Source organism: Procambarus clarkii, chromosome 59, assembly GCF_040958095.1.
Source record: "Procambarus clarkii isolate CNS0578487 chromosome 59, FALCON_Pclarkii_2.0, whole genome shotgun sequence".
NCBI classification, from domain to species: domain Eukaryota; kingdom Metazoa; phylum Arthropoda; class Malacostraca; order Decapoda; family Cambaridae; genus Procambarus; species Procambarus clarkii.
In genome coordinates this window covers 21290357-21301620 of record NC_091208.1, presented here as the reverse complement: position 1 = coordinate 21301620, position 11264 = coordinate 21290357, and positions in this window count along the sequence as shown.

Below are 11264 nucleotides of genomic sequence, written 5' to 3'. Positions count from 1 at the left end.
AGTCAACATGATTGTGGGCGGGCTTTGGGGGGGGGAAGGAGGGGAGTATATACTTGCAGATACCTCGAAAATTTCGGGAGTTCTTCTACTCGCCAAGCCTAGCCTGGGGCCAGGCTTGGCGAGTAGATCCCGTATCCCGTATCTGACCGGCTCCCAATCCCGTATCTGACCGGCTCCCAATCCCGTATCTGACCGGCTCCCAATCCCTTATCTGACCGGCTCCCAATCCCGTATCTGACCGGCTCCCAATCCCTTATCTGACCGGCTCCCAATCCCGTATCTGACCGGCTCCCAATCTGACATGTATTAAGTGACAACATATAGTATATGACTTCTTGTAGTCCAGAGATATGAAGGATGTTAATGCAACTGGGATACGTCCTATGTCCTTGGGACTTTCATGTCAATTAAAATATTAACATGCTAGAGAATACATTCAAGTCTCTATGTTCATTATTGACCAGTTCAGCAACGGGGAGGCCTGGTCGAGGACCGGGCCGCGGGGACGCTAAGCCTCGGAATCATCGCAAGGTAACCGCAATGTTTAAGCCTACAATATGATCGGCGTATGCCAATCACTTACTGACGTTCAATGCGCAAATCAGCATGAATGAGATTAAACCAAAACATTTACTTTACACATGCAAAGTCAGCCTACTTGTCACTATAGATATGCTTAGTCTTACATAGCTACTCCTTATTTGCATACACAAGATGTTAAATGTGCGGCGGTAGTTACTCGTCCGGTATGTAAATAACCCCAGGGTATTTAAGAGTCAATATGAACAACGTAGTTCATAACAGTGAGGCAGAGACTACCAGCTTAACATAACAAGGTATGAAGGGCGTAAACTGCTTGATTTTAGAGCTCAGGGCAGCTCTAATTGTTCTGGACCACATCCCCCCCAATCTTCCATTGTTTTATTCTCATATTTTATCTTTCTTATTTCTTCCTTCTTATATTTTGTCGTCTTATTCTTTGTCTTCGTTGTTTATCTCTGCTAGGATGGAATCGGGAATGAAATAGTTATTTTCAGTGTGAATTGTAGAAGTATTATTTTGAATAAATAATATAAAACTATATATAACAAATATTTCTGAAGGTAAAGGTATGTAGTAGATATAAAAGATTTGTTGTACAAATCCTAGCCGAGCTCCTTTTGTGAGAACAATAACGTGCAACAAATTAGCTCGCAAAGAAACAATGAAGAGCATACAATCAACTAACGGCCGCGTTGCATTATTAACCTCCCGTAGACTGCCTTGAGGAACATCGTAAATACAATAATTTAACACGAAATAAGTCACGAAATATAAAACCGGGGGCATCTATCCTAGTCACCAGGATTTAAATATATCTGCCCTGGCATTAATGGTAATTCATATTGTCCAAGGTCAGGGCGGAGGTACACAAGGAATTTCACCAGTATAGCTATGGAGCAATTAAATTCTCTTTGTGAATAGTATTTAAACTGACAAACGTTCTTGTGCGCAGTTCGGCGTAATTAAGTCCAGGCGTCATTTACAAATAATGGCTTTATTGTTTAAAGTCTGTAAACAGTTTTTCTCGGGGTTTAGAAATTTCCACGATAAATAAAACTAATATTAATCGAGCAGGCGTTTAATTGCAAGAAAATTCCTGTTTTGTGAACAAAACATACCAGAAATATTGAAGGTAATATCGTGTCGAAAGAATCGAATGATCGTGACATTTGAGGGTATATCCTAAATCTCCAGCTTCGGTATTCATAAGGATCGATGATGTGGGGGACACACGCTAAGCAGGGAGGGGAGGCTTTGGGAGAGGGGAGGGTAGCCTGGATGTGCGCTAATTGCCACACACTGTCAAGCCACACGCTGTCAAGCCACACGCTGTCAAGCCACACGCTGTCAAGCCATACACAACACGTCCTGTGATCACCTGTGATAACTTAATAATCCTCTCGAATAGTACGTCGCATTTTGACGTAAAAAAATCTCCTTAAGGTCAGAAACTGATGTAGTAAAAATTATAGCGGCTCACAAAATAGACTGACCAAGGCCTTCGATACGGTCAGCAGAGATGGCTTGAGGAAGATAATGGAGAAGTTTGACTGTCCTGGCAAATTTACAGATATTGTTCGGCAGTTCGACGATGGCATGATGGCGAAAGTACTGGACGATGGAGACGAGTCAAAAACCTCCCAGTGACGAACGGTGTGAAGCCAGGCTACGCTCTTGCCCCAATACTCTTCAGCATGATATTCTCGGCCATGCTCACTGATGCCTTCTGTAATTGTCAGGATGGAATACCCATCAGATACAGGATTGACGGTGGGTTCCTTCAGAGGTGAAGGAAATTATCATAAGAGACTTCCTGTTTGCTGATGATCGCGTCCTCAACGCCAGCACAGCAAATGATGCAACACGAAATTGACTGCTTTTCACAAGCCTGCGACAACTTCGGTCTCACTATAAGCACCAAAAAGACTGAAGTCATGTACCAACCTGCGCCCGGAGTGCCCTACCAGGAACCACACATCACTGTCATGGGGCAGAACCTGCAGGCAGTAGAGAACTTCACCTATCTTGGCACCATACTCTCAAAAGCTGTGAACATAGACGCAGAAACCAACAACAGGATCGCCAAGGCCAGCGCTGCCTTTCGAAGATTCCGTGAGAATGTCTGGGAGCGGAGGGGACTCAGTCTTACCACCAAATTGAAAGTCTACCGTGCAGTGGTGCTTACCATTCTACTCTACGCCAGCAAGACCTGGACTGTCTACAGCAGATACCCACCAAACGGCTCAATCACTTTCACACGAGCTGTCTCCACAGACGCCTCCACATCAAGTGGCAGGACCAAATCCTGGACACGGAGGTCCTGGAAGAGGCCGGTATTCCCAGCGTCTACACCCTCCTACAGAAAACTCAGGCCAGATGGGCAGGCCACGTTGTCAGAATGCCTGACAATCGATTGTCTAAACAGCTGCTGTATGGAGAATTATGCCAGGGCACGCGTTCATGCATGTGCAAAGAAGAAAAGAGTCAAGGACTGGCTCTAGGTGACCCTCAAACACCTGGACATCAACACTAATACTTGGGAGTCGCATGCTCAGGACTGTTCAACTTGGAAAAAGCAAGGTCACCACAGGGGCCTGTGCAAGAACAGCAGGAATAACAAGAACACCGTATTAGAATAATAATAATAATAATAATAATAATAATAATAATAATAATAATAATAATAATAATAATAATAATATTGTAAACATTTGTATTATTACAAATAACACCCTGACAAACCTCTGCACACTAGGCTATCCCTCTACCGTCACCCTGCAGATAATCAGGTCTCGATTTGGTCTTTAATTTATACTAGAGTATTGGTGTCGTACGGAACTCTCCCACCCAAGTTGGGTGGTATACACCACACATCACGTCCCTCGTAAGTTAATAAACACGAATGAAGCGTTTTGAGCTGAAGAAAAGATAGTGAGAGCTGAAGCTCAGCACAAACACAATCAGGCGAGTACACGCGCTCCCGAAAATGTACCCAAGGACATACCAGGCATAAAAAAAAAAAAAAACGCACAATGTCTCAAGTCATTTGGGAGCCGCTCCCCAAGATTCTTGAGACTGAAATGGTCATCATTCATCACTTTAAGAACCCCCGAACACGTTGCACATTATCTCAGTAAAACATGAGCTCTCATGTTCGTTATACGAATTACTTTAAAACTTAAAACATTAATATGTAAGGCTCGGGCAATATACGTAGCACTAAAGTCGATGATAACAGCACACCTTAACATGATAACATTAGCATTTGCCAACCTGGCGAAAATTCATGTAACCTTCATGAATTTTGGCACGAAAGCCTTCAGAACACCATACACAGAAAGTAATATAATAATACAAGAATATGTAGCCCAGATGTGAAATACCCACTTACCCCCCAAAAAATCGAAGTTTGTTTCACAAGTCTCGTGCAAGAGTTGTGGGTAAGTGATATGAACTAGAAAGACAAGTACTTGAGATTAACTCCATTCACAGATTCAAGGTGGTAAGATAAGAAGCAAGAGGGGTCGGAAACCTGTGTAATTAGTGACTAAGCTTGCAGCCATATAGGTAAAGCGTGCAGCCATGCCCGAGCTGGCAGCCATTTCAGTAGGTGACTGAGGTTGCACCTATTATAATAAGTGACTGAGTTTGTAGGTGTTATAATAGGTGACTGAGGGTGCAGTTTTTCTTACATATGAACCTGTTATCAGTTGGTTTAATGCCACTGCCACCTCGCAGAGGTAACTAAACTTGCCCCCATAGCTTGAGTTGAGAATGTTGGGCATTGGCATCACACCCGACGTTTTCGCATTGTGTGGTTGAGTGTTGCTAGAGCTTGAAGGGAAGCGTGGAATGTGGTGGTGGTGGCTGGGGAGACGGGTGTTATCGGTGACTAAGGGAGGGTGTGGTGAGACTGTGGTTGTTGGGGGGTAGGTGGTAAAGGTGTTAAGAGGCGGGTGTGGAGCAGGTGATCACTCGGCCAGCAGGCGCAGCAGAACTAGGCTGCCTCACGGACGCCTCCTCTCGCCTCGCCTAACTTTCACTGTATTAAGATCAAGTAAGAACTATCACAGTTTAAAACATTACATACAGCTACATATGGGAAGATCTCGCGGCTCTACAATATGCTTTTCCAATGAACCATTCAGAATATATAAGACTCGGGGAAAAATATTCAAATTTTTGTTTAATACATTGAATTGAAGAATTCAAATTCAAAAATTATTTTTGAGTTATATACAAATTGGTTTATATGAAAAGCATCATAGTACCTCTATGCCAAGAAATCCTTCAAATTGTTACTATTCTATATTCTTGGTGCAGGACCGAGCACACTAAGCTCTTTATTAATGAGTTTGGCCTTGAGATATTGAGGTTAGGTATTCCTCCACTAAAAATATTAACTACCAACAAATATTTTATGGGTATAAGATTGGCTGGGATGTCGATTCTTGGATCATTTTTTTTCACTTTTCTGCCCAGGAAAACATATTATTGGGAATGCTTAATTATTAATATACAAATAATTGAATATAGAATAAATATCAGGTTTTGTAAGTATTTAACAAGAACAAAAACTTCATCTGAGTGAAGGTACATTTCAACTCGACCCGGTGATGTGGCCTTTGGTTGTGACAAAAGCCATACCCACGCTGGGTGGGTATGGCGGAGAGCCGGAGGAACCCATGGGCATATTAGGATTCCCCGCCCACTCCGGAGCCTTGCCAAGTGCTTCCACTTTGAGTTTTGTTTCCATGTATGCTGATGTCAGACTCGTCTTACCTGCTGCTTAGGCAACTTATCGTTCATGCCTTTAATTTCTTTAAATTTAATATACTGTGCACTCCTACCTGTGTGTGTGTCGAGTCTTGTGATTAAAACGTATTAAAAATTATTCCATTACTAACATTATTATTATTATTATTATTATTATTATTATTATTATTATTATTATTATTAACTTCAGTAAGATGAACAACTAACCATTTTTATATATTTTAATTTGTTGTTAGGGAAATGTGTGCTTAGGGGCCTCTTCCCATGCCTTGTGCGTTTGAAGACAGGAGTCCTAAAAATATATAAAAAACTGCACCCTCGAAGTGGTCAGGGGAAGGATGGGATAAAAAAATATATATACAAGTGATCTGTGTATCTCCTTTGAGTGTAGGAGCCCTTGCTAGTCCCCTACCGTCGTATGTACCCCCCCCCCCCATTCAATACATGAACCCCTCCCTGCTGGCCCCCCAGCCATCAAATGTGCCCCCCTTTCAGTGTAGGAGCCCCTGGTGACGTGTGACCCCTTCAGTGTAGGAGTGCCTGTTAGCCCCTCCATGGTGACGTGTGGGGGTCACCCTTCAGTGTAAGAGCCTTTTCTAGCTCCTCAGTAATGTGTGTATCCATCCTTTAGTACAGGAGCCCAGCTAGCCCTCAGGTGATTCATGTCCTCATCAACGTTAAGAGTCCCCAGGTGACGTGTGTCCCCCTTTCGATGTAGGAGCTCTTGAGGCTGGTGATCTGTACGTCCCTCCGACACCCAATCACCTGGGACATGATGGGGGGGGGGTGGATATGTCAATTGCAGTATCCCTATACTTCTGGGAATCAGCATCTATACCTACTATATATCTATTCTTTACCTAATGTTATAATTATCACAAATCTTACCAATTATAAAACTTTATCTAAATTATACATCCCTAGTCCCCTAATATTAATATATTAGAATTCACTATTTTTTTTATAAAAAAGGAGATCCAAGAATATATCTTTCACTTGCAGATTTACACTACAATTTTGCATGAATTAGTCCAGTCATTTGAATGATTACAGTCCCTAAATGAACGAAGAATGCATTTGACTCTTGGCTTCTCCTTTATATATATATATATATATATGAATGAAAACTCACACCCCAGAAGTGACTCGAACCCATACTCCCAGAAGCAAAGCAACTGGTAACTACAGGGCGCCTTAATCCGCTTGACCATCACGGCCGTCAAAAGGAAGTGATAGCCGAGGCTATTTGAGCCACTTCCCCGACGGCAACTCGGATGGTAATCTTGGGCATAGCATTTCACCAAATCACCTCATTCTTTGGGGCACACGTGAGGAACACAAATGCGAACAAGCCTGAATGGTCCCCAGGACTATATGCGAATGAAAACTCACACCCCAGAAGTGACTCGAACCCATACTCCCAGAAGCAAAGCAACTGGTAACTACAGGGCGCCTTAATCCGCTTGACCATCACGGCCGTCAAAAGGAAGTGATAGCCGAGGCTATTTGAGCCACTTCCCCGACGGCAACTCGGATGGTAATCTTGGGCATAGCATTTCACCAAATCACCTCATTCTTTGGGGCACACGTGAGGAACACAAATGCGAACAAGCCTGAATGGTCCCCAGGACTATATGCGAATGAAAACTCACACCCATTCGCATATAGTCCTGGGGACCATTCAGGCTTGTTCGCATTTGTGTTCCTCACGTGTGCCCCAAAGAATGAGGTGATTTGGTGAAATGCTATGCCCAAGATTACCATCCGAGTTGCCGTCGGGGAAGTGGCTCAAATAGCCTCGGCTATCACTTCCTTTTGACGGCCGTGATGGTCAAGCGGATTAAGGCGCCCTGTAGTTACCAGTTGCTTTGCTTCTGGGAGTATGGGTTCGAGTCACTTCTGGGGTGTGAGTTTTCATTCGCATATAGTCCTGGGGACCATTCAGGCTTGTTCGCATTTGTGTTCCTCACGTGTGCCCCAAAGAATGAGGTGATTTGGTGAAATGCTATGCCCAAGATTACCATCCGAGTTGCCGTCGGGGAAGTGGCTCAAATAGCCTCGGCTATCACTTCCTTTTGACGGCCGTGATGGTCAAGCGGATTAAGGCGCCCTGTAGTTACCAGTTGCTTTGCTTCTGGGAGTATGGGTTCGAGTCACTTCTGGGGTGTGAGTTTTCATTCGCATATAGTCCTGGGGACCATTCAGGCTTGTTCGCATATATATATATATATATATATATATATATATATATATATATATATATATATATATATAATATAAATATATTTTAAAATATAGAATAAGCATATTATAAAAGTATGTAAAGAATAGACTAGATGCAGATAGCTTATTCCCACTATTCCCCATTAGTATAGGAAGCTGCAGTTGGCTTATTCCTCATCATATCGCTTCCATTATTTGATGCTATGTTGGTTTCTTAATCTACCCAGGTGTAAGGTCTAAGTCTACACCCGTGTCTTCTCTACTTAAGGGCTATTCAAGCCCGTGCCACCTCTTGGGTGGCTTAATCTTCATCAGTCAATCAATCCATCAATCTTCTCTACTGTATTCCTTGAAAATGTTGTATCACGAACGTGCATGATGAAATATTTTAGTTATATTTTCCAAAGATAAATATATATACACATATATGGGGGTTGGAGCTATTCTTAGAAGCTTAGAAAAAACAAGAATGACATCATTTAAGACGACTCCAGAATGTGATCATGTTTCCTTCACGATTGATCACATCAACAAATGTTTCCCTTGATGTCAATAAATTAATGACGATGAGTGATTTAAACGTAATAAATAATATGAAAAGTCACAATACTGAAAAAAAATATTATAATGATAGTTATACCAACAATAATAATAATAATAAAATGATAAGTATAATTTTATTATAGCTAAACAAAAGTAATAAATAGAAATACCTTTGAAATGTACCGTATATCAATTTAAGCTAGACTTGCGACATTGTAGTGTGCTGGGAAGGTGGCAAACAATACGGTATCTAAGGAAGACACCAGGAATCAGGTAGAAATTGCTTGGTGGAATCTTTGATGTGTAAACCTTCCCTGTAAAGGAGGGGGTTGTGGGGGTTAGGATAGGGGGGGAGTTTTTGCGTGCGCTATCTGCTCGGCGGAGTATTAATGATGATTTATGGAGCGTGAATCCTAGGAGTTTGACCAGATATGCCCTAAATTATATATAGACGTAAATACAGCCTAAATTATATACAGACGTAAATACAGTATTTACTCTATCGTAAATACAGCCTGTCCTTGTAAATATTGGCTGTATGCTCATTAATTAAGCAACCACCTAGCACCCCCTTCCCTGTTCATTAATGCTCGACACATTAAACGTGACCTTGCATTTGATTTCGTTTCTCGAACTCTATCTTAGCGAAATATGGTTCAAAATGTTACCCTTAAGTGTTCCAGTAGCCTCCCGAAACTTGAGAGGCTACACTCTCAGCCACAATAAAATTGAAAGTATGAAATCAGACTCGTTCATTTTTTTTAGTCAGTATTTATCACACGCTTGAACAAAATATTTGAATTTAGATTATTGAGACGTGAAGGCACCAATGTTAATTTTCATCAGCAACGCACTGGATTTTGAGTTATTGAATGCAGTCTTATAATGAAACACACTACATTTGCAGTTTCTCGAAAGTAAATGATGCCGCAGTGAAAAACAGACCAAGCTCTATCAAACGGTAATAAATTATGTTATAATGATGTCACTACAATTCTGAAATGCCAAGGCTATTCCATAATACTGACACACACATACATACGTCACCTCAGAATATCAGAATTCAGAAATGTTTTGATATTAAAATTAACTGTAAGGGCCCATCCTGCCCGTTGCCTTACTTGTGGAGAACATAACCCAGTATACTCCTGTTAGGTCCCAACACTAATACAATTTTTGAGAATTAGACACTAAACTTTAATCCATAGAATATATATTTTAATTAATAGAAGAACAAAATCACGTGCACGAACAAAACTAAGTTCAACAAAATACTTTTTCTCCGGTCTAGATCATTATACTCCGTTGGCAATTACAAATCGCTATACGCAGTTTTTGCAACAGTAACCGCAACAGCCATACTATTGCGAACAATCACTACTGTAGGTACTGAGAATTATACATATACAAATAAATATATAATATTTTTTTCAGAGTCTAACTGGAATTTAATTATTATTCATATCTCGCCGCTCAGAGAAACAAAATATATGACATCAGAACCCTCAACCACAGCCACTGTGGTGGGGCATACTAGAACCAATATCAGTTAACAAGTCAGAGCTATGTAAGTACATTGTAGCTATCTCCACTGTGAGTGTCTACTGTTGCATCACCTCAAAAGTCCCGTAATGCTCGATTTGTTGTATGCTTGGATGAAAACAAGTCTAAGCTTATTGCATTCGCCAAGTGTTTATGGAGCTCGGAGCTAGAACTAACTGGCACTCTGAGAAACACGTGATCAGGTCATGAACACGTCATTTGAATCCACCATTTGGGATCGGACAGTCAAGAGTTCAATCAGTCAGCGCGCGTCACAGGCGTTGCTATACCACATAGAATTAGTCTGGTATAAACAGCAAGAATATTGTGTTGACAGGTTTCTTGCCGAGAGGTGACGTCAGACGAAGACAAGTCGATGAATTAGGCCATTGGATTTTTTTTTTTTACACAGGTGGGTACAGGAGGTCTTAATATAATAATACTTCTGACTTGTCAGCAGGCTTAGAGCTTTCACTTATCATAGCTCATATTAAGACTTACAGTACTATTTTTCCGAGTAACATGACCCGCTAATGGGTTTACAACTCAGGTACCCCAATTACTGCTGAGTGAATAGGTATACATAACTGAAGAATGGTGCCCAGGTTAACCCAGCCGAAATCGCTAGGGTGTCTTCAGGCAAGCGTTCTCCCGCTGCGCCACAGAGTGCTCTGAAGACGTGTGATGATATTTTTAATCAAGTGGACGACACAATCATTTCGTACTCGGCTGGTAGCCTTGGTGATCTACTGTGAAGCTTCGATCTCGACCTAAAAGGTGACGTGGGTTGTGACCGTGGATGAACTCTTGTCAAGTCGTGGAGGGCGATGACTGTTCTCATTGGATGGCACCACTGAGAGATTAATAAACTCTTCAAATAGAAAATCGATCATTGGCACCTGGAGCTAAAACAAGGAGCGGTTGCTACTACAAATAAAAGAATCTGGTGATTCGCGAAGCTAACAAACGAGGTTTCGACACGGAATGGTTGTGAATAGCTGAACTTGAGAAAGTACCCCGTAATTACGGGGTAATTACATGACAAGAAGGCCAAGGGTGCTCTTGCCATCACAAGAAATCAAAATAAGATCAAATACATCAAGATCACATCACATCAAAATAAGTTGTCTTGCGCCTCTTTGCTTATTCTTTGCTTTCAACTTAAAATTACCCTGGTAAGTTAGCAAGTGATAAGTTATAGAATTGTACCTTACTGTAGCACATTCAGAACTGTATCTTGCAGGGTCTGCGTTCGATCCCTGATGGTCCGATTGGTTGGGTAGCGTTCCTTAATTGTCTTCGTATCCCTGTCAAGTGCTACTATAGCCATACTTGAGTAGGGGCTTTCTCTACATAATTACCGTACCATACAGGACGGCATCACATGAAACCAAAGACAGACGTCGACCGTCGTAGTCTGTGTGGTGGTTTTACGTGTCGATCTACGTCAACACGTCGTAAGCAACCACCTAGATTAATATAGCCTAGTCACCACCTAGATTAATCTAGCCTAGTCACCACCTAGATCTGTCCTGATTAATCGTTGAAATACGAAGCTCGTCGTTTCACTAATTTCCAAGAGTCATCTGTTTGTCTATACAGCATTACATTTTTCTCTTAACAGACGCCTTGGAATG